This window comes from Eubalaena glacialis, chromosome 8 (genome assembly GCF_028564815.1).
Source record: "Eubalaena glacialis isolate mEubGla1 chromosome 8, mEubGla1.1.hap2.+ XY, whole genome shotgun sequence".
NCBI lineage: Eukaryota > Metazoa > Chordata > Mammalia > Artiodactyla > Balaenidae > Eubalaena > Eubalaena glacialis.
In genome coordinates this window covers 98152558-98175721 of record NC_083723.1, presented here as the reverse complement: position 1 = coordinate 98175721, position 23164 = coordinate 98152558, and the positions used below count along the sequence as shown (strand labels likewise).

General features: G+C 37.3%; 1 long non-coding RNA gene across 1 annotated transcript in view; it reads left to right on the top strand.

Annotated features, from left to right (window-relative positions):
• Window positions 1-19550, top strand: part of LOC133096401 (uncharacterized) — a 134701-nt gene extending 115151 nt beyond the window's left edge. The window contains exon 3 of the long non-coding RNA XR_009701775.1: window positions 19263-19550. This is a non-coding gene — a long non-coding RNA (uncharacterized LOC133096401). The remainder of the gene's footprint in view (window positions 1-19262) is intronic.
• The last annotated feature ends 3614 nt before the right edge of the window (window positions 19551-23164 follow it).

The window sequence follows — 23164 nt, the reverse complement described above, 5'->3', positions numbered from 1 at the left end:
GAATAATAGTGGTGAGAGTGGACATCCTTGTCTTGTTCCTGATCTTAGAGGAAATGCTTTCAGTTTTTCACCATTGAGAATGATGTTTGCTGTGGGTTTGTCGTATATGGCCTTTATTATGTTGAGGTAGGTTCCCTCTATGCCCACTTTCTGGAGAGCTTTTATCATAAAAGGGTGTTGAATTTTGTCAAAAGTTTTTTCTGCATCTATTGAGAAGGTCATATGGTTTTATTCTTCAATTTGTTAATATGGTGTATCACATTGATTGATTTGTATATATTGAAGAATCCTTCATCCCTGAGATAAATCCCACTTGATCATGGTGTATGATCCTTTTAATGTGTTGTTGGATTCTGTTTGCTAGTATTTTGTTGAGGATTTTTGCATCTATAGTCATCACTGATATTGGTCTGTAATTTTCTTTTTTTGTAGTATCTTTGTCTGGTTTTGGTAGGGTGATGGTGGCCTCATAGAATGAGTTTGGGAGTGTTCCTTCCTCTTCAATTTTTTGGAAGAGTTTGAGAAGGATGGGTGTTGGCTCTTCTCTAAATGTTTGATAGAATTCACCTGTGAAGCCATCTGGTCCTGGACTTTTGTTTGTTGGAAGATTTTAAATTATAGTTTCATTTTCATTACTTGTGATTGATCTCTTTGTTTTCTATTTCTTCCTGGTTCAGTCTTGGAAGGTTATACCTTTCTAAGAATTTGTCCATTTCTTCCAGGTTGTCCATTTTATTGGCATAGAGTTGCTTGCAGTAGGCTCTTATGATGCTCTGTATTTCTGCAGTGTCCTATGTCACTTCTCCTTTTTCATTTCTAATTTTATTGATTTGAGTCATCTCCCTCTTTTTCTTGATGAGTCTGGCTAAAGGTTTATCAATTTTGTTTATCTTCTCAAAGAACCAGCTTTAGTTTTATTGATCTTTGCTATTGTTTTCTTTGTTTCTAATTCATTTATTTCTGCTCTGATCTTTATGATTTCTTTCCTTCTACTAACTTTGGGTTTTGTTTTTTCTTCTTTCTCTAGTTCCTTTAGGTGTAAGCTTAGATTGTTTGAGATTTTTCTTGTTTCTTGAGGTAGGCTTGTATTGCTATAAACTTCCCTCTTAGAACTGCTTTTACTGCATCCCATAGGTTTTGGATCGTCACGTTTTCATGGTAATTTGTCTCTAGGTATTTTTTGATTTCCTCTTTGATTTCTTCAGTGATCTCTTGGTTATTTAATAATGTATTGTTTAGGGGAGAGGGGCAAGATGGCGGAAGAGTAAGACGCGGAGATCACCTTCCTCCCCACAGATACATGAGAAATACATCTACACGTGGAACTGCTCCTACAGAACACCCACTGAACGCTGGCAGAAGACGTCAGACCTCCCAAAAGGCAAGAAAATCCCCACATACTTGGGTAGGGCAAAAGAAAAAAGAAATAACAGAGACAAAAGAATAGGGACGGGACCTGCACCAGTGGGAGGGAGCTGTGAAGGAGGAAAGGTTTCCACACACTAGGAAGCCCCTTCGTGGGCAGAGACTGCGGGTAGCAGAGGGGGGAAGCTTCGGAGCCACGGAGGAGAGCGCAGCCACATTGGTGCGGAGGGCAAAGCGGAGATTCCCGCACAGAGGAGCGGTGCCGACCAGCACTCACCAGCCCGAGAGGCTTGTCTGCTCAGCCGCCGGGGCGGGCGGGGCCTGGGAGCTGGGGCTCGGGCTTCGGTGCTGGCCGGGAGGGAGTCCGGGAAAAAGACTGCAGCTGCCAAAGAGGCAAGAGAATTTTTCTTGCCTCTTTGTTTCGCGGCGCGCAAGGAGAGGGGATTCAGAGCGCCGCCTAAACGAGCTCCAGAGACGGGCGCGAGCCGCGGCTATCAGCGCGGATCCCACAGCAACAGGGACGCAGAGGGCAAAGCGGAGAGATTCCCGCACAGAGGCTCGGCGCCGAGCAGCACTCACCAGCCCGAGAGGCTTGTCTGCTCACCCGCCGGGGCGGGCGGGGGCTGGGAGCTGAGGCGCGGGCTTCGGTCGGATCCCAGGGAGAGGACTGGTGTTGGCTGCGTGAACACAGCCTGAAGGGTCTAGCGCACCACAACTAGCCGGGAGGGTGCACGAGAAAAAGTCTGCAGCTGCCGAAGAGGCAGGAGACTTTTTCTTGCCTCTTTGTTTCGCGGCGTGCAAGGAGAGGGGATTCAGAGCGCCACTTAAACGAACTCCAGAGACGGGCGCGAGCCGCGGCTATCAGCGCGGACCCCAGAGACAGGCATGAGACGCTAAGGCTGCTGCTGCCGCCACCAAACAGCCTGTGGGCGAGCACAGGTCATTCTCCACACCGCCCCTCCCGGGAGCCTGTGCAGCCCGCCACGGCCAGGCTCCCGTAATCTGGGGACAACTTCCCCGGGAGAGCGCACGGCGCGCCTCAGGCTGCTGCAACGTCACGCCGGCTTCTGCCGCCGCAGGCTCGCCCCGCCTCCTCCGTACCGCTCCCTCCCCCCGGCCTGACTGAGCCAGAGCCCCCGAATCAGCTGCTCCTTTAACCCCGTTCTGTCTGGGCGGGGAACAGACGCCCTCAGGGGACCTACATGCAGAGGCGGGTCCAAATCCAAAGCTGAACCCCGGGAGCTGTACGAACAAAGAAGAGAAAGGGAAATCTCTCCCAGCAGCCTCAGAAGCAGCGGATTAAAGCTCCACAAACAACTTGATGTGCCTGCATCTGTTGAATACCTGAATAGACAACGAATCATCCCAAATTTAGGAGGTGGACTTTGGGAGCAGGATATATTAACTTTTCCCCTTTTCCTTTTTTTTGTGAGTGTAGATGTGTATGCTTCTGGGTGAGATTTTGTCTGTATAGCTTTGCTCTCACCGTTAGTCCTAGGGTTAGGTCCGTCCGTGTTTTTTTTTTTTTTTTTTTTTTGGCTTAAAAATTTTTTTTTCCCCTAATAAATGTTTTCTTAATAATTTTTTCCTTATTTTCTATTTTTAATAAAATTTTTAATAAGTTTTTTCATATTTTTTATTTTAAAAAATTAAAAAATTTTTTTTCTTAATAAATTTCTGCTAAATAATTTTTTTCTTATTTTTAGTATAAAAAATTGATAAATCTATTTTTAAAAATTAAAAAAAATTTTTTTCTTAATAAATTTACTCTTAATAATTTTTTTTCTTATTTTTTATTATAATTGCTTTATTTTATTTTATTTTATCCTCTTTTTTTCTTTCTTTCCATTTTTTCTCCCTTTTATTCTGAGCCGTGTGGATGAAAGGCTCTTGGTGCTCCAGCCAGGCATCAGGGCTGTGCCTCTGAGGTGGGAGAGCCAACTTCAGGACACTGGTCCACAAGAGACCTCCCAGCTCCACGTAATACCAAACGGCGAAAATCTCTCACAGATCTCCATCTCAACATCAAGACCCAGCTTCACTCAACGACCAGCAAGCTACAGTGCTGGACACCCTATGCCAAACAACTAGCAAGAGAGGAACACAGCCCCATCCATTAACAGAGAGGCTGCCTAAAATCATAATAAGGCCACAGACACCCCAAAACACACCACCAGACGTGGACGAACCCACCAGAAAGACAACATCCAGCCTCATCCACCAGAACACAGGCACTAGTTCCCTCCACCAGGAAACCTACACAACCCACTGAACCAACCTTAGCCACTGGGGACAGATACCAAAAACAACGGGAACTACGAACCTGCAGCCTGTGAAAAGGAGACCCCAAACACAGTAAGATAAGCAAAATGAGAAGACAGAAAAACACACAGCAGATGAAGGAGCAGGGTCAAAACACACCAGACCTAACAAATGAAGAGGAAATAGGTAGTCTACCTGAAAAAGAATTCAGAATAATGATAGTAAGGATGATCCAAAGTCTTGGAAATAGAATAGACAAAATGCAAGAAACATTTAACAAGGACGTAGAAGAACTAAAGAGGAACCAAGAAACGATGACAAGCAAAATAAATGAAATTAAAAATACTCTAGATGGGATCAATAGCAGAATAACTGAGGCAGAAGAACGGATAAGTGACCTGGAAGATAAAATGGTGGAAATAACTACTGCAGACCAGAATAAAGAAAAAAGAATGAAAAGAACTGAGGACAGTCTCAGAGACCTCTGGGACAACATTAAACGCACCAACATTCGAATTATAGGGGTCCCAGAAGAAGAAGAGAAAAAGAAAGGCACTGAGAAAATATTTGAAGAGATTATAGTTGAAAACTTCCCTAATATGGGAAAGGAAATAGTTAATCAAGTCCTGGAAGCACAGAGAGTCCCATACAGGATAAATCCAAGGAGAAACACACCAAGACACATATTAATCAAACTATCCAAAATTAAATATAAAGAAAACATATTAAAAGCAGCAAGGGAAAAACAACAGATAACACACAAGGGCATCCCCATAAGGTTAACAGCTGATCTTTCAGCAGAAATGCTGCAAGCCAGAAGGGAGTGGCAGGATATACTTAAAGTGATGAAGGAGAAAAACCTACAACCAAGATTACTCTACCCAGCAAGGATCTCATTCAGATTTGATGGAGAAATTAAAACCTTTACAGACAAGCAAAAGCTGAGAGAGTTCAGCACCACCAAACCAGCTTTACAACAAATGCTAAAGGAACTTCTCTAGGCAAGAAACACAAGAGAAGGAAAACACCTACAATAACAAACCCAAAACATTTAAGAAAATGGGAATAGGAACATACATATCGATAATTACCTTAAATGTAAATGGATTAAATGCTCCCACCAAAAGACACAGACTGGCTGAATGGATACAAAAACAAGACCCATATATATGCTGTCTACAAGAGACCCACTTCAGACCTAGAGACACATACAGACTGAAAGTGAGGGGATGGAAAAAGATATTCCATGCAAATGGAAATCAAAAGAAAGCTGGAGTAGCAATTCTCATATCAGACAAAATAGACTTTAAAATAAAGACAATTACAAGAGACAAAGACGGACACTACATAATGATCAAGGGATCGATCCAAGAGGAAGGTATAACAATTGTAAATATTTATGCACCCAACATAGGAGCACCTCAATACATAAGGCAAATACTAACAGCCATAAAAGGGGAAATCGACAGTAACACAATCATAGTAGGGGACTTTAACACCCCACTTTCACCAATGGACAGATCATCCAAAATGAAAATAAATAAGGAAACACAAGCTTTAAATGATACATTAAACAAGATGGACTTAATTGATATTTATAGGACATTCCACCCAAAAACAACAGAATACACATTTTTCTCAAGTGCTCATGGAACATTCTCCAGGATAGATCATATCTTGGGTCACAAATCAAGCCTTGGTAAATTTAAAAAAATTGAAATCGTATCAAGTATCTTTTCCGACCACAACGCTATGAGACTAGATATCAATTACAGGAAAAGATCTGTAAAAAATACAAACACATGGAGGCTACACAATACACTACTTAATAACGAAGTGATCACTGAAGAAATCAAAGGGGAAATCAAAAAATACCTAGAAACAAATGACAATGGACACACGACGATCCAAAACCTATGGGATGCAGCAAAAGCAGTTCTAAGAGGGAAGTTTATAGCAATACAAGCCTACATCAAGAAACAGGAAACATCTCGAATAAACAACCTAACCTTGCACCTAAAGCAATTAGAGAAAGAAGAACAAAAAAACCCCAAAGCTAGCAGAAGGAAAGAAATCATAAAGATCAGATCAGAAATAAATGAAAAAGAAATGAAGGAAACAATAGCAAAAATCAATGAAACTAAAAGCTGGTTCTTTGAGAAGATAAACAAAATTGATAAACCATTAGCCAGACTCATCAAGAGAAAAAAGGAGAAGACTCAAATTAATAGAATTAGAAATGAAAAAGGAGAAGTAACCACTGACACTGCAGAAATACAAACGATCATAAGAGATTACTACAAGCAACTCTATGCTAATAAAATGGACAACCTGGAAGAAATGGACAGATTCTTAGAAATGCACAACCTGCCGTGACTGAACCAGGAAGAAATAGAAAATATGAACAGACCAATCACAAGCACTGAAATTGAAACTGTGATTAAAAATCTTCCAACACACAAAAGCCCAGGACCAGATGGCTTCACAGGCGAATTCTATCAAACATTTAGAGAAGAGCTAACACCTATCCTTCTCAAACTCTTCCAAAATATTGCAGAGGGAGGAACACTCCCCAACTCATTCTACGAGGCCACCATCACCCTGATACCAAAACCAGGCAAAGATGTCACAAAGAAAGAAAACTACAGGCCAATATCACTGATGAACATAGATGCAAAAATCCTCAACAAAATACTAGCAAACAGAATCCAACAGCACATTAAAAGGATCATACACCATGATCAAGTGGGGTTTATTCCAGGAATGCAAGGATTCTTCAATATACGCAAATCAATCAACGTGATACATCACATTAACAAATTGAAGGAGAAAAACCATATGATCATCTCAATAGATGCAGAGAAAGCTTTCGACAAAATTCAACACCCATTTATGATAAAAGTCCTGCAGAAAGTAGGCATAGAGGGAACTTTCCTCAACATAATAAAGGCCGTATATGACAAACCCACAGCCAACATTGTCCTCAATGGTGAAAAACTGAAACCATTTCCACTAAGATCAGGAACAAGACAAGGTTGCCCACTCTCACCACTATTATTCAACATAGTTTTGGAAGTGTTAGCCACAGCAATCAGAGACGAAAAAGAAATAAAAGGAATCCAAATCGGAAAAGAAGAAGTAAAGCTGTCACTGTTTGCAGATGACATGATACTATACATAGAGAATCCAAAAGATGCTACCAGAAAACTACTAGAGCTAATCAATGAATTTGGTAAAGTAGCAGGATACAAAATTAATGCACAGAAATCTCTTGCATTCCTGTATACTAATGATGAAAAATCTGAAAGTGAAATTAAGAAAACACTCCCGTTTACCATTGCAACAAAAAGAATAAAATACCTAGGAATAAACCTACCTAAGGAGACAAAAGACCTGTATGCAGAAAATTATAGGACACTGATGAAAGAAATTAAAGATGATACAAATAGATGGAGAGATATACCATGTTCTTGGATTGGAAGAATCAACATTGTGAAAATGACTCTGCTACCCAAAGCAATCTACAGATTCAATGCAATCCCTATCAAACTACCACTGGCATTTTTCACAGAACTAGAACAAAAAATTCCACAATTTGTATGGAAACACAAAAGACCCCGAATAGCCAAAGCAATCTTGAGAAAGAAAAATGGAGCTGGAGGAATCAGGCTCCCTGACTTCAGACTATATTACAAAGCTACAGTAATCAAGACAGTTTGGTACTGGCACAAAAACAGAAATATAGATCAATGGAACAGGATAGAAAGCCCAGAGATAAGCCCACGCACATATGGTCACCTTATCTTTGATAAAGGAGGCAAGCATATACAGTGGAGAAAAGACAGCCTCTTCAATAAGTGGTGCTGGGAAAATTGGACAGGTACATGTAAAAGTATGAAATTAGAACACTCCCTAACACCATACACAAAAATAAACTCAAAATGGATTAAAGACCTAAGTGTAAGGCCAGACACTATCAAACTCTTAGAGGAAAACATAGGCAGAACACTGTATGACATAAGTCACAGCAAGATCCTTTTTGACCCAGGTCCTACAGAAATGGAAATAAAAACACAAATAAACAAATGGGACCTAATGAAACTTAAAAGCTTTTGCACAGCAAAGGAAACCATAAACAAGACCAAAAGACAACCCTCAGAATGGGAGAAAATATTTGCAAATGAAGCAACGGACAAAGGATTAATCTCCAAGATTTACAAGCAGCTCATGCAGCTCAATAACAAAAAAACAAACAACCCAATCCAAAAATGGGCAGAAGACCTAAATAGACATTTCTCCAAAGAAGAGATACAGATTGCCAACAGACACATGAAAGAATGCTCAACATCATTAATCATTAGAGAAATGCAAATCAAAACTACAATGAGGTATCATCTCACACCAGTCAGAATGGCCATCATCAAAAAATCTAGAAACAATAAATGCTGGAGAGGGTGTGGAGAAAAGGGAACACTCTTGCACTGTTGGTGGGAATGTAAATTGATACAGCCACTATGGAGAACAGTATGGAGGTTCCTTAACAAACTAAAAATAGAACTACCATATGACCCAGCAATCCCACTACTGGGCATATACCCTGAGAAAACCATAATTCAGAAAGAGTCATGTACCAAAATATTCATTGCAGCTCTGTTTACAATAGCCAGGACATGGAAGCAACCTAGGTGTCCATCATCGGATGAATGGATAAAGAAGATGTGGCACATATATACAATGGAATATTACTCAGCCATAAAAAGAAATGAAATGGAGGTGTTTGTAATGAGGTGGATGGAGTTAGAGTCTGTCATACAGAGTGAAGTAAGTCAGAAAGAGAAAAACAAATACAGTATGCTAACACATATATATGGAATCTAAGGGGAAAAAAAAAAAAAAAGAGGTCATGAAGAACCTAGTGGCAAGATGGGAATAAAGACACAGACCTACTAGAGAATGGACTTGAGGATATGGGGAGGGGGAGGGGTGAGATGTGACAGGGTGAGAGAGTGTCATGGATATATATACACTACCAAATGTAAAATAGATAACTAGTGGGAAGCAGCCGCATAGCACAGGGAGATCAGCTCGGTGCTTTGTGACCACCTAGAGGGGTGGGATAGGGAGGGTGGGAGGGAGGGAGATGCAAGAGGGAAGAGATATGGCAACATATGTATATGTGTAACAGATTCACTTTGTTGTAAAGCAGAAGCTAGCACACCATTGTAAAGCAATTATACTTCAATAAAGATGTTTAAAAAAAAAAAAATAATGTATTGTTTAGACTCCATGTGTTTCTGTTTTTTACGTTTTTTTCCCTGTAATTGATTTCTAATCTCATAGCATTGTGCTCGGAAAAGATGCTTGATATGATTTCAGTTTTCTTAAATTTACCACGGCTTGATTTGTGACCCAAAATGTGATCTGTCCTGGAGAATGTTCCGTGCGCACTTGAGAAGAAAGTGTAATCTGCTGTTTCTGGATGGAATGTCTTTTAAATATCAATTAAATCTATCGGGTCTATTATGTCATTTATAGCTTGTGTTTCCTTGTTAATTTTCTGTCTGGAGGATCTGTCCATTGGTGTAAGTGAGGTGTTAAAGTCCCCCACTATTATTGTGTTACTGTCGATTTCCTCTTTTAGAGCTGTTAGCAGTTGCCTTATGTATTGAGGTGCTCCTATGTTGGGTGCATATGTATTTATAATTGTTATATTTTCTTCTTGGATTGATCCCTTGATCATTATGTAGTGTCCTTCCTTGTCTCTTGTAACATTCTTTATTTTAAAGTCTACTTTATCTGATATGAGTATTGCTATTCCAGCTTTCTTTTGATTTCCATTTGCAAGAAATATCTTTTTCCATTCCCTCACTTTAAGTCTGTATGTGTCCCTAGGTCTGAAGTGGGTCTCTTGTAGAGAGCATATAGATGGGTCTTGTTTTTGTATCCATTCAGTGAGCCTGTGTCTTTTGGTTGGAGCATTTAATGCATTCAAGTTTAAGGTAATTATCAATATGTATGTTCCTCTTACCATTTTCTTAATTGTTATGGGTTTGCTTTTGTAGGTCATTTTCTTCTCTTGTGTTTCCCACTTAGAGAAGTTCCTTTAGCATTTGTTGTAGAGCTGGTTTGGTGGTGCTGAATTCTCTTAGCTTTTGCTTGTCTGTAAAGCTTTTGACTTCTCCATCAAATCTGAATGAGATCCTTGCCGGGTAGAGTAATCTTGGTTGTAGGTTCTTCCCTTTCATCACTTTAAATATATCATGCCACTCCCTTCTGGCTTGTAGAGTTTCTGCTGAGAAATCAGCTGTTAACCTTATGGGAGTTCCCTTGTATGTTTTTTGTCATTTTTCCCTTGTTGCTTTCAATAATTTTTCTTTGTCTTTAATTTTTGTCAATTTGATTACTATGTGTCTCAGTGTGTTTCTCCTTGGGTTTATCCTGCCTGGAACTCTCTGTGCTTCCTGGACTTGGGTGGCTATTTTCTTTCCCTTGTTAGGGAAGTTTTCGACTATAATCTCTTCAAATATTTTCTCGGGTCCTTTCTCTCTCTCTCTCTTCTCCTTCTGGGACCCCTATCATGTGAATGTTGTTGCGTTTAATGTTGTCCCTGAGGTCTCTGAGATAGTCCTCATTTCTTTTCATTCTTTTTTCTTTATTCTGTTCCTCAGCAGTGAATTCCACCATTCTGTCTTCCAGGTCACTTATCCGTTCTTCTGCCTCAGTTATTCTGCTATTGATTCCTTCTAGTGTATTTTTCATTTCAGTTATTGTATTGTTCATCTCTGTTTGTTTGTTCTTTAACTTTTCCAGGTGTTTGTTCTTTAATTCTTCTAGGTCTTTGTTAAACATTTCTTGCATCTTCTCGATCTCTGCCTCCATTCTTTTTCTGAGGGCCTGGATCATCTTCACTATCATTATTCTGAATTCTTTTTCTGGAAGGTTGCCTATCTCCACTTCATTTAGTTGTTTTTCTGGGATTTTATCTTGTTCCTTCATCTGGTACACAGCCCTTTGCCTTTTCATTTTGTCTATCTTTCTGTGAATGTCTCAAAAAAGATATTTTTGAGCTTCAGTACCCTTGATCTTAACCTTAAGAATATTTCCCTTAATAATAAGAAAATCAAAAAAGGAGAAAAATTCACGACTATACACCCCAGAATCCATTTTCAATGGGAGTAGGATAAATCTGCAAACCTGTCCCACAGTATTTGCATATATGAGGCAGAAGAATAAATGATGAAAGACTGAGCAGAGAGGAAGAAGTCATACCTAACTGCCTTCAAGTTGGAGTGGGAGTGAAGGAATGGGCAGGCTAATGGAAAAGCCAGCATAACCTTTGGAAAGCTTCAGGATCTGACATACTCGATACTGTTTGAGTGTGGGTACAGGTGCAAAAAATGAGAGCCTGGTGGAAAGTTGGTTAAAAGCAGGGGTGGGGAAAGTCTATATTTTTCCCCAGGCTTTATACCCAATGTAGGTGCACAATGTGGAATGTATTTTGTGCATTAGGTTCATCTTGGACTACCTGACCTTTTGCCTAAGTAGATCCAGAAAAACAGCAGCCAGATTTATTGCACCCAGGCAGGACAGCTGACTGCTTTACAGTAAATTGAATGCACACAGAGCTTCCAATAAATTTTTAGTACCTCATTTGTAAATGTAAATGAGCTGCCAACATTTAAGGATGAATGATTTAGACAAAGCAAGCAAATGGAAAAAAGGAAATGGTGACAATGGTGAAAGAAAAAATATATATTAATAATGTCTTCAGAGATACTGGAGAAGTATTAAACAATACTAAAAAATCATTTAGAGAAAAAGAAGAGGGGTCTTGGAAATGTAAATATAATAGCTATAAAAATAGAAAAATATTTGGAAGAAAAGTCAAGTCTTATCTCTCAGGAAAATAAAAAGAAGGCAAGATGATGTTCAATAGGAGGAAACAGATTAGAAAATTAGTAGAGAAATTGAAGTAATCAAAAATCTGGCTATGAGAACTTCAACAAAAGGAGAAAAGTGAAACTAAAGGAAAGGAATTTCTGAAACCAATCATTAAAATAAAAATCTCAGAAACAGGTACATGGTTTTTCAGAGAGATAGGGTCCAAAAAATGCTTGGTACAGGGAATGAAAAAGACTCTCTTATTAAAACATTTTACCATGAAATTTTAGAACACAGAAAGAGGAAATTCCTAAATGGGGTGTAAGTCCCCAATTTAATGTTATTCACTGCCTTAATATTTGGTAAAATCTGGACTGTCTCAATGGCCTGCTCCCCACCCCACTCTGCTCCTGCAGAGGAGGTTCCCTAGCCAAACAACCCTCCTTATCAAAGAGATCGGGCAGAGCCTATCCCTGGGGTTCAGTTCCCTGTCAGCCCAGGGGATTTAGACAAGCCAATCACATCCTCCCACAGGTGTGAAGCACAGCCCAACCTCTTGGTATTACAAAGCCTGCCTCCCCTGGCCCCTTGCCCTTTACCCAAGTGCACCTCCCTGAAGTACCCTCCTCCCCTGGACAGTAAGTACACGTGACTAATAAAACCCTGTTAATCTCCTCTGCTCAGTGTCGGGGTCATATGTTCAGACATCCCTGTAGCCATAGAGTGTGAGACCCTCCCTCATTAACGGGGTGAATAGGAGACAAACACTAAAATATTTCAAAGAATAGGCAGGTCCAGTACAAAGGATGGTGAATCAGAATGACAGATTCTCAAATGCAGCAGTAGAAACGAGAAGAATTTTGAACAATGTTTTCAAAATTCTGAGGAAAAAATCTATTTACAACTTAAAATGCTCCATCCCTTCAGATTACCTAATAAATATCAGAGAAGAATAAGAGTACTTTTAGACTTTCAAAGTATAGAAAATTTGACTCTCCTGTACCCTTTTCAGTAAGCTATCTAAGGATGATTTCTGTCAAAACAAGGAAATAAACCAAGATAGAAGAGAACTGTGATCCAGGCAACAGGAGATCTAACACAGCAGAAAGGTGAAAAAAATTCCCAGGATCATGGCAAAAAGGAAGTATCCATACGATAGTTGTATAGTAGGCCTAGAGTACACAAAGGCCATATTTTAGCAGGAGGTCAAATGTCTCCACTAGGCAGGTATTCAGAAAAATAAAATATGCTTGAAAATGAGATAAAGGCTGTGATCATATGAAAAAATGAGGCATTTTATAGAGCTTTTCTGGGGTGACAGTCATAGGCTGAAAGTAAACCAAGTCAAAAGGGGGCAATTTTTTTTTTTTTTTAATTTTTTAATTTTTATTCATTTATTTATTTGGCTGCGTCGGGTCTTAGTTGCTGCGTGCTGGCTTCTCTCTAGCTGTGGCATGCGGGCTTTTTTTTCTCTCTAATTGTGGCATGCAGGCTCCAGGGCATGTGGGCTCTGTAGTTGTGGCACGCAGGCTTAGTTGCCCCACGGCATGTGGGATCTTAGTTCCCCGACCAGGGATCGAACCTGCATCCCCTGCATTGGAAGGCAAATTCTTTACCACTGGACCACCAGGGAAGTCCCAAAAGGGGGCAATTTTTAACTCCAGTAAAAAAAAAAAAAAGAAGTAGAGGAAGTAAATGTAATCAGATGCATTTTCTTGGCTCAGCAGTGAACAATATTTAAAAAGTCATCATGGAAACACAATGTTTTTAAGCAAAAATTGAGGCATAATTATATTGAGAGGAAAATAGAGGGTAAAATTGAGTCAAAATTATTAAATCTTACAAAGGAAGTTATCAGGTAAGGTTTAAATTGATTAAGCAAGATATAACACTACATTCATATTCTTTTGACCTATGGAGATAATTACCAAATAAAATAGCTAAATATTAAATGTGTTTGCCTCTGAGGTGTAGGACAGGTCTTAAAGTGTCAAGGAATAATTTCTAAAAAATAATCATTTCAGGGATAGCTTTTTTTTTTTAACCAGTTTTATCTAACAACACATTTATTTCAAATAAATACTAATTTTAAAAAGCAATTTGGCTTATATTTCTGATTATTAAAAATGTGTTCCATAGTCATACCCCCTAACAAGTCACTTGAGGTTTTCTAATATTTTTCTGTTGAAAATACAAGTGTAATTGCTTTCAGTATGACAATTTTTGCTATATTAATTCTGTTTTTTTTTTTTTTTTTGCTTCATGTTAGTGCAGTTCATTCCCCTTCAGCTCACATGGTAAATTAATTGGAATCTTCTTAAGAATCATCTTGATACGCTCATTAAGATAACCCATTTGAGATCAAATTACGTTAAAAATAAAATGGTTTCTGAGTTCTAATTTATCTCTAGTTTATGGCAATTGGGAACCTAATTTATCTAATGATGATCATCCTAAACTGCTAGGCCATGGGTGGTAATGCGTACGTAATCATTTCTTAGAGTATTGTATTTCTAAAGATTCTAGTTATATATCGAGATGTAAAAAAATAAGTTGATTCATTTAAAATCTATAGCAAAGTTAAAAAGCTACTCTTACAAAAAGGTTTTTAAATGTCTGCTAATTCACTTTGAGTCTAACTGATATAATGATGTAATGAAAGATCATTTTGGAATTGAGTTTGAATTTCCATATTTGGAAACTAAATATTACCCAGATTGGACCCTGGGACCTAATTTGCATCCAATCTAATATTCAAATCCGTTGTCTTTTGGCTTTTCAAAAATAATCCTTATATTAAATATGTTTTTACTTATCCAAAAAATCATCTTTATATTTGTAAGAACACATATATTGCTGTTTGGTTCTAAAGTTATGGTCACATGAAGATATACATAAAGGTGCATTTAGTATTGTGCTTAAATCCAATATAAATCTTCAGTTTGGCACCATGGTTAAGGAATGAGGGGGTCTATATATAGCAGCAGCCATAGCAATAACTGTTGGGGAGAATATAAATCATAGGAAACTTCAGAGAGCTATGCCACCTGAGAGTATAATAAAAAGAGGAAAAGGGGAGCAGTTAAACAGGTATACCAAGGGGTATAAAATACCAGTGACATACTTGAGGGTAAAGAATATTTCAAAAATGTATCCCTAAACTAACATCTCATTTTATGCACAAGAAATATCACAATATTCACATCAAGTATCAATAGAAGATAAATACACATCAAACAATTTCCAAATAAAAAAACAGCCAATTAAAAACAAACACACTGAGAAGGGATAGCAAATAGTGCATGCATTTTATCACTATATCAAATTGTTCCAAGAGTCATAGGACTGAATGAAATAATTTCAGTGGTTTCTGTAAACTGTATGGCAATTCTCATCACTTCAAATAAGATATGTAGGCAGATAAACTTACTTTTATAAATGTCTAGGTATGCTTTTCTTAAAACATACTCATAAGCCACATAAATCCTCATTTCTCCTTGTGTAGTTTCATCTATACTTAAGGTTTACTAAATTCTAACAAGCTATAGTACAAAATAATTGGCACTCTGCTGTAACAAATGGAAATAATGTGTACATGGAAGAGAGGTAAAATAAAATTGACAGCTGAAATCTGAAGTTAACATAGGAATTACCATAAAACCTAGCAACTCTAAATCAAGGAAATGGATAGAGGTGATATCCCCTCTATGTTATTACATATATACCTCTGCGATTTGTTAACTAATAGAATAAGGGTATTTGTCATATTCTTGTCTAAAAACATGAGAGTGTCCAAATGTAAGGAAGAGTAGAAGAAAGTCTCCCTGATGAAGGAAAGAAAACCAAACAAGACCTTTTTAACAAAGCATCCAATGCTATATTTAACCAGATAAAAGAAAGTGAAGGGAGGTCACTATCCGGATAACTTACTGATACATCTTGTTATTGGAAATTGATAGTAACACATGTATCATTCACGCTGCCTCAATTGGTCCTCTGCTGTGTGTGTGTGTGTGTGTGTGTGTGTGTGTGTGTGTGTCGGGGCGGGGGGTGTAGGGTGAAGCCTTAGAAAGTTAATTTTGACCTGCACCTGTTTATGACTATGACTAACAGATGATTTGTCCTTTCCTTAAAAAAAAAAAACTGAGTTCACTATTTCTAAAACTGTAGAACTCACTCAGTTCTCTGCCAGTGCTCATGCCTATCCTGGCTGTTCTCTCACTGCAGGAAGATGCCAGTTTAGCTGCCTGAAGGGTTGAATAGAGTACCTTGGTTTGTCCTACTGATGCATCAATCACTATCACTCAGAATACAGGGGATAGGAAATTGACAGAAAACACCACAAGGGCAAATTGACACATACTTATACTAAACATTTCCCTGTGATATTAAATGTTAATTTTCTATAGATGGGAAATTGTCTACAAAATAAAAATGTCCTGAATTACCATTCCATGATAATATGGAGTTTATTTCTAGTTTAAATTGATGTGGCCTGTAGAGTTTCTGTAAAGCGATATAACAGGAAAGAATAGGATGTAACAGCATGTTACATTTCACAGAGTTGCCTTGTTCATTTCAGCAAAGAGCCTGCAGAAGAAAATTTGTGGAGAGAGAGATGGCAGGACCCTGACAAAAAAAGTGTCCACAGACAGGCAAGATTTTCAGCCCAATAACATCCTCATGCTGATGAGATTAGTTTGCTTTATAATCTACTGCTAGCAAACTAACTTTGACACTCTCAGAGAAGAACACTGGGGAGATGCTGAAAAAAAAGAGGAGAGGAATCTTGTATTATTAATGCAGGTGGGAGAGGAAAAAATACCATTTATTGTAAAGAGAATCTTACCAGACTTATGTTCTTAAAATGTGTAAAAATAATGATTTATTTTCCTAAAAGTATAGAACAGAATCCCAGTGTGCAACTACTAAAAATTACAAGCTAAATTACTTTGTATTGTGTGTTACTAATTTCATAAGCACTTCAGGAGTAAAAATCTGTCTTGATGATGCATTGCACTGAACCAGTAGAGCTAAAGATCTAATGTATCCTTTTTCTTAGTGATTCATGCTATCATCTTGTTGGGGAACTAAACCTGGAAGATTTATCTTATTGCTCAAAAAGGTATACATATTCATACCGCAAAGGGAAGTTAAATACGCCTAATTGAAATTTCTAATTTCTCAAATGAGATAATTGTAGCCCATATGGTTGATGCTCATGCCCAATGGCATAGAATAAACCATTAATATGAACCTTCTTACTCTTACGAGCCAATCTGTTCTGCTATATCACACGTTGTCCATGCTTGTGTGAAGCTGAAAAAAGTCTAACTTGATATGTGACCTGGTAATGTTGGATATAAATATTTTAAAATATTGGAGGAAATCTCATGTTTACTTTTATCTATCTGATGCCAGAAACCTTTAAGTTTTTCCAATGCACACAGAAATTGGTTATTTATCAAATATGATATTCCTATTCTCATCCTAGTGATTTTGCTTACATGAAATGTTTGGGTGAAGAAGATAAGAAGGCCATCATTTCAAAACAGTACAGTAGGGAACTGTGGTGATAAATAGTTTTTCAAAGACATGACGACAGATGCCGTTAAAAGGCACAAGCTGTTAAATCTAGACTCTCATATGTGCTTTGTTCTTGATTTCTAAATTTATCCCAGGTTGTTTTCAGGACTTAAAACACAGTCATGGGAGGTTGGTGATTAGAGAAACTATTTGAAGTTTCACAATCAGAACAGCTGGTCCAGAGATGACAGAAGATGATGCTGAGTCTTATGAAGAAAATGCAAAGTAGTAATTGGGGAATGTTTTGGCAAGTAATAAGAGAAACCATCAGAGACTTACTGCAGGTGTCAAATCGCATTTAGGTTATATACGTTTTCCTGACCCAGTGTTTCAATTGGCCCTCTTACATCTAAGTGAAAAAACTGTATGATTATCTGAAAAATATAGAAAGGAATAGAGTTTGATTTCAAAACAGGCATAAAACTAATACATGGAAGGAGTACTGAAAGAACAGGTCACAAGCTCTAAGGGCATAAAATCATCATCATCTTTCACGTAAACTACTACAATCACTTCCTAACTAGTCTCCCTGAATAAATCTTCCTCCCTTGGACTATTCTTTCTAGAGAATACAGAGTGACTATTTTTTTTTTTTTTTGACTCAGGTCATCTTATTATTCTCCAAATCCCCCCATATTTAGAATAAAATTCAAACTCTTTCCCTTTGCCCAAATAGCTCTATATGTTTGGCTCCTGACTACTTCTCTATCAGTCCCTGTTTCTCTCCCATGCTTAGAATACAGTGGACACCTTGCTGTTTATCAAACATGCCAATTATCAATCCATTTCAAGATCTTTGCCCTGGATGTTTCCTTCATCTGGAATATTCTTCCCCAGATATTTGCATAACTGGCTCTCAGACTTAATTCAAGTTCGTGTTCAAATGTCAGCTTGTTGCCACATTATCTGAAACAGAATTTCCAGTGACTTTATATCCTTAGCCTACTTTATTCGTCTTCCTATTACATATCATTACTTGTATTCTGTTATCTATTTTATTTATTCATTATCTGTCTTTGGTACTTGAATGTAAACTCCACTAGGTCAGATTCTTGTGTGTTTTGTTTATTTTGTATTCTTAGTGCCTAAAACAGGGCCTAGCACACAACGAATACCCCTTTAAGTAAAAATGAATAAAGGTACTTTATATTATATAATATTATTATTAATGTCTTCTCTTGGACTATTACTTGACTATCTTGGTATCCCAACTTTAATTATATTCATTTCCCAGTGTTTGTTGTAGATGTTGTAGAAAGTAATGGATTTCCAGTTGGATCTCAAACATCATCTCAACAAGCAAAATGTATACCACACTAGTCCTCCTTTTCCCCACAGCTTTCCCCTAAATTTTGTCCAAAACATACTATACCAGCCTTGTTCCCTGATTTGGATGAAATTGTCAACTCTGTCTGGTAGAGCAAAACAACTCTCAACTAGATCACATATCTGATTAGATCAGAAATGGGGCTTCATTCTGTTAGCTTATACCCTTCTCAGATTCCAAGAAGCAGGAAATTGTCATAATGCTTAACTTATTTGGAGTGACAAAATCTACTAATACTTACCAATTAAAATATTTCTTATTTCCTTAAGCCAATTTATATTTACAATGCTATCTCAAATTCATTGCATAATCTAAGCAACCTCATACTCAGATTGAAATTGATGAAGTCTATATGGAACTTCTCCTTTAAAAAGGAAGCATACTGCAACAATTCTTTCAGATTCAGTGGTTCCTATAGCTTCGGGGGAGGAGGTTAGCCTGAGGCACATGAAATAGACAACTGCCTCTCCCCATGAAGTGTATGCTGTAAGATCTTGGTTGGATGTCATATTTTTGTTTTCACATTGTGTTTCTTGAAGGTTTTCTCTTGGGTAAGGAGAAAGGCATGCTTAAATTGCCTGACTCAGCTGTGAATCTATTTTATTAAGCTATTAACATATTTCTCAGTATGGCTTACCAAGAAAATCAAATACAATGCAAAACATTGAACTTTACCACTGGTTCAATATTATCAGTGTCCTCACTACCTTACCTTCTTGCTGAGGAAATGGTATACTCTTTCAAAGATGAAACATTATTGTGTAAGTCTGTTGGTTCTGAGGCTTAGTATTGACGCCAAATGCCATTTGCCATGTTTCCTATCTCTCCTTTGTCCCTCCAGATACACGTTCAGCCTTCTCTACCCAGCTTTATGCCCTGGGAGACTGACCTCTATGAATTTCACCAATGGGATCCATTGTGCTCCATCCAGTTAAGACTAGAGAATAAAGAGCACTGGCAGAAGCACCGAAAGAGGGAGGAGAATAAGGAGAATCCTGGCTCTCTTCTGTGGGCTCTTCTTTGGCTGGCTATGTCCCATGACAGCTCTCTCTCTGGGTTAGTCTACAAATTCCTCTGCTCAACATTTGAGCCTCAGTATGTTCCTGATGCACTGTTGCTAGTATGAGGATACTCCACTACTATGTTTTCCTTATTCGGTTTCCTGCCCACATCTCTATAAATAGTCTATGCATTAAATGCTCCTCCAATGATTCGAGGGTCATGTTGGAAACCTGACTGATAACATCAACCAACGTTACAGAAATCACGGAAACAAGTAAAAGACAAGTCCTCCGCCTGCCACAGAGCTTTAAGGAGCCATTTCTAATTATAACTTTCCCCTAGGAGTACACACTTGACTCTGAAGCCGGAATGCTTTCACATGGGTATAACAAACAGAAACTAGGTTTAAGGAAGTATACTGAGGAACAAACAAAGAGATTAGAATACCATTTGGTGAGATAAGTGCTTTAATAATCTTTTGATATTCTATTGCCTTGCTAATTCCAAACAACTTTGGAAAAGTGGCCTTAAAAAGGTAGTAACTTTAAGGTAAGCCCTTCTTTTTCCCTGTCTTCTTTTGGATATGGAGTTTAAGATAAATTTGTCTGAAAATCATATTAATATTAATTTTGAATACTTAGGATGCATGGATTATTCTGGAAATTATAAAGTTTGCTGTTTTAAAAATGTTTTTATTCTCTGATTCAAACATTTGACATTTTGTTCAGCTATGACAAACACATTAATTTTTCAAAAATATTTTTCTTATTTAGGAAAATTATTTATTTTCAAACTTTCATTGATTGGGAAGTTTTCATTTTAAACTCTTGATATTAATTTCTAGAGTTATTTCATTTTACTTAGAGAATATGAATGACTGATATCTTATTATATTTTGGGGAATTCTATGAGGTTATATTTGTTATTCAAAATATTATCAATTGTGGCTTATCTTCCATGGAGGCAGAACATGCATCCTTATGCTTTATGAAATGTAAAATATTTAAAAGAAGCTTACTAAACAACACCTCTCTTCCTCCCTGAGTTTTGAACTAATTGAGAACTAAGACAGTCAGCAGATGGAGAAAAAGTACTAACTTTATTAACCAACTGGATTGGGAGACAAGAATTACTATTTACCCAATGATTTACTTGCTAATTCTTTCCCTGCAGTATAGACTGTAGCTCAATACAATGGAATGTGATTTGCAGAGCAGATAAATTCAACTATCTTCTATAGGCTTAAGGACCAAAGTAAGCGCCTATATTGGCATTGGGAATAAAAACGTAACACATTTTATTTAGCTTCTCAAAGGGGTAAGAGTTCTTCAAAATTCGAACCTAGATTAAAAATATCAAATAAAATCTTAAATTTGGTAGATCATACTTTTTTTTCCTGTAGTATATCTGTCTAGCTGTCTATCATTAACTTATTCATCTATCCTTTTTATGAACTCTTAAAAATAATATATGAAGTCATAATAAAACCTTATCATTAAAACTCAAAAAACAGATAAATTAGTATCTCTCCATGTAAAATACACAAACTCATTCTCCCATCTTAAGAGGTAACCACAGGGAGTTTAATGTCTAAAGTTCCAGATCTTTTTGCGCATATTCATGTATTCACATTCACATGCATGCATAGAAATATGTAGTTTTGCCTTGTATTTGTTTCATATAAATTTCTTTGCAACCTGCTTCTTAGACTTAACATTTTGATTGACAGATTTAGTGGTTTATTGGAGAGATAGGCACACTTTCTTTTATGTTGCTTTTCCACACTATAGGGCCCTTAGGCAGGGAAGGAATGATCTGAATGGGTTCACAGTTACAGTGACTCTTTTCCATTCTGTCCAAAATAGAGTAGTTATAGAAGTAGAAATTACAGCTGTGGGTTGCATTTCTTCCTAGAAACATGAACTTCCTGATCAACCTGATGAGATCAGCATTAACAGCCTTTGCCACTGGTATTTGCTTTCCTCAGGCCTGCTATTAAGGGCCATGATAGCCATTTTTATATAATTATTTTCTTTTTTAAAAGTTTATTCTTTTTAAAATCCCTTTCTCTACTACTAAGTATAATCACCCTCTTTTTCCAGTTACATTTCTATTATTTTCTTTTATAGTTAAAGTTATCACTCTTCCCCTGTGTAGTCCCTTTGAGGTTTCAGCAAATAAAACCCATGAAGTCAGAATCGGGAAGTTTTAAATTTCAATTGCTTGCTTTTCCATTGTGTACTGTTTTCCATTTTGTTCTCACTGCTTTATTTGCCCTGACCAGGACTGAAGGAAACATCCAGTCCTTTTCTCCACCAGAAATGAGAAGTATACTATTGTATGTGATAGAGAGGAATAGTGTATATAAAGTTCTCGAGGAAGTAAACAACAGAAACAAAGTTTTAAAATAACCTTAAGATAATGTGAGAAAATATGTGCATGCAGGGAAAAAATTTTGAAAAGCTATTAGAATGATGACTAATAACATTAAAATCTTCTGATTTCTCGCTCTCACCTTCCAAGTTCATATGGGTAACCACTTTTTACATTTTCTTGTATATTTCCACAAATGTTCTGAACATAAACAAGTGTATGTTAGCATATAGCTACATATATACACCTTTCATACAAATAGCTTATATATACACACACCCACAGATGTAGTTTTAGACACAGACATACACACACATAATTAAACACACACACACAAATCTGTAACTTATTCTTTTTAAATATTTTACCTCAGATTGTTTTTTTCCATGTCTGTATACGTAGACCTACCTTATTCTTTCCAATTAGTAACTGATGTCTTTTGCATTGGATCATCATAATTAATTCAAGTCTATTGATTTTACTTCGATTCCAGTTTTGCTATTAAAAACAATATAACAACAAGCATACATGTAAATCTCCTAATGAACTTGGGTCAGTATAAACTTTGGCAGACATAACAGTAATTCCCTCCTTATAAATTTATTAGGACCTCTGCATATATAATGTTTTTAATCCTTAGCTTATTTTTGTATCTTGTATTTCTCATTGACTTTTAAGAGATATCTTTGCTTGATTGCTTTCAATTTATAAAAGAGAAGGCATTAAACTTTTCATTAATACTCACACTTACCCCTGTGTGGACAACACTCTACCTCTATTTATTGCCAGTGCAACAAGAGGAGATTTTAGATAACAATACTGTGTCTATACCATGGCTATTTTTTTTTTTTCTTAACAGCTATAACAGTTTTCCATAAGGGCTCATAATGACCTGTTCCCAATTATAAACTTTTTGCCCTGAGAATTAATTTCAAGATTTCAATGTAAATATTCTTACATAAAAGAATTAAAAATATTTTTAAGAATTTTTTCATAGTTCTAGAGAATTGTCACTCTAGAGCCTTTCCAAAAAATGCTGAATTTAAAAATCAAAGTAGTTCTTCAAATCCTGAGACTTTCCAAAAATGCTGAATTTGAAAATGAAAGTAGTTCTTCAAATCTCAGCATCTGTCTCCAGATTCTTTTAACTGTAGATGTAGGATGAACAGGGTCCGTGGTCTCCCTTCCATTCCCTGCACTTCTTGTTCTTTAATTTTACATCCCCAGGGCATGTTTCCTCAAGATCATCCTCAGATTATGCTCCTGTTCTGCTCTAACCTACACAGTTTGCACTTTCTCCTTCCTCTCAAGAAAGATCACTTTACTGGAGATGGTGATTATGATAATTTTTAATTTGTGGTAATTTGT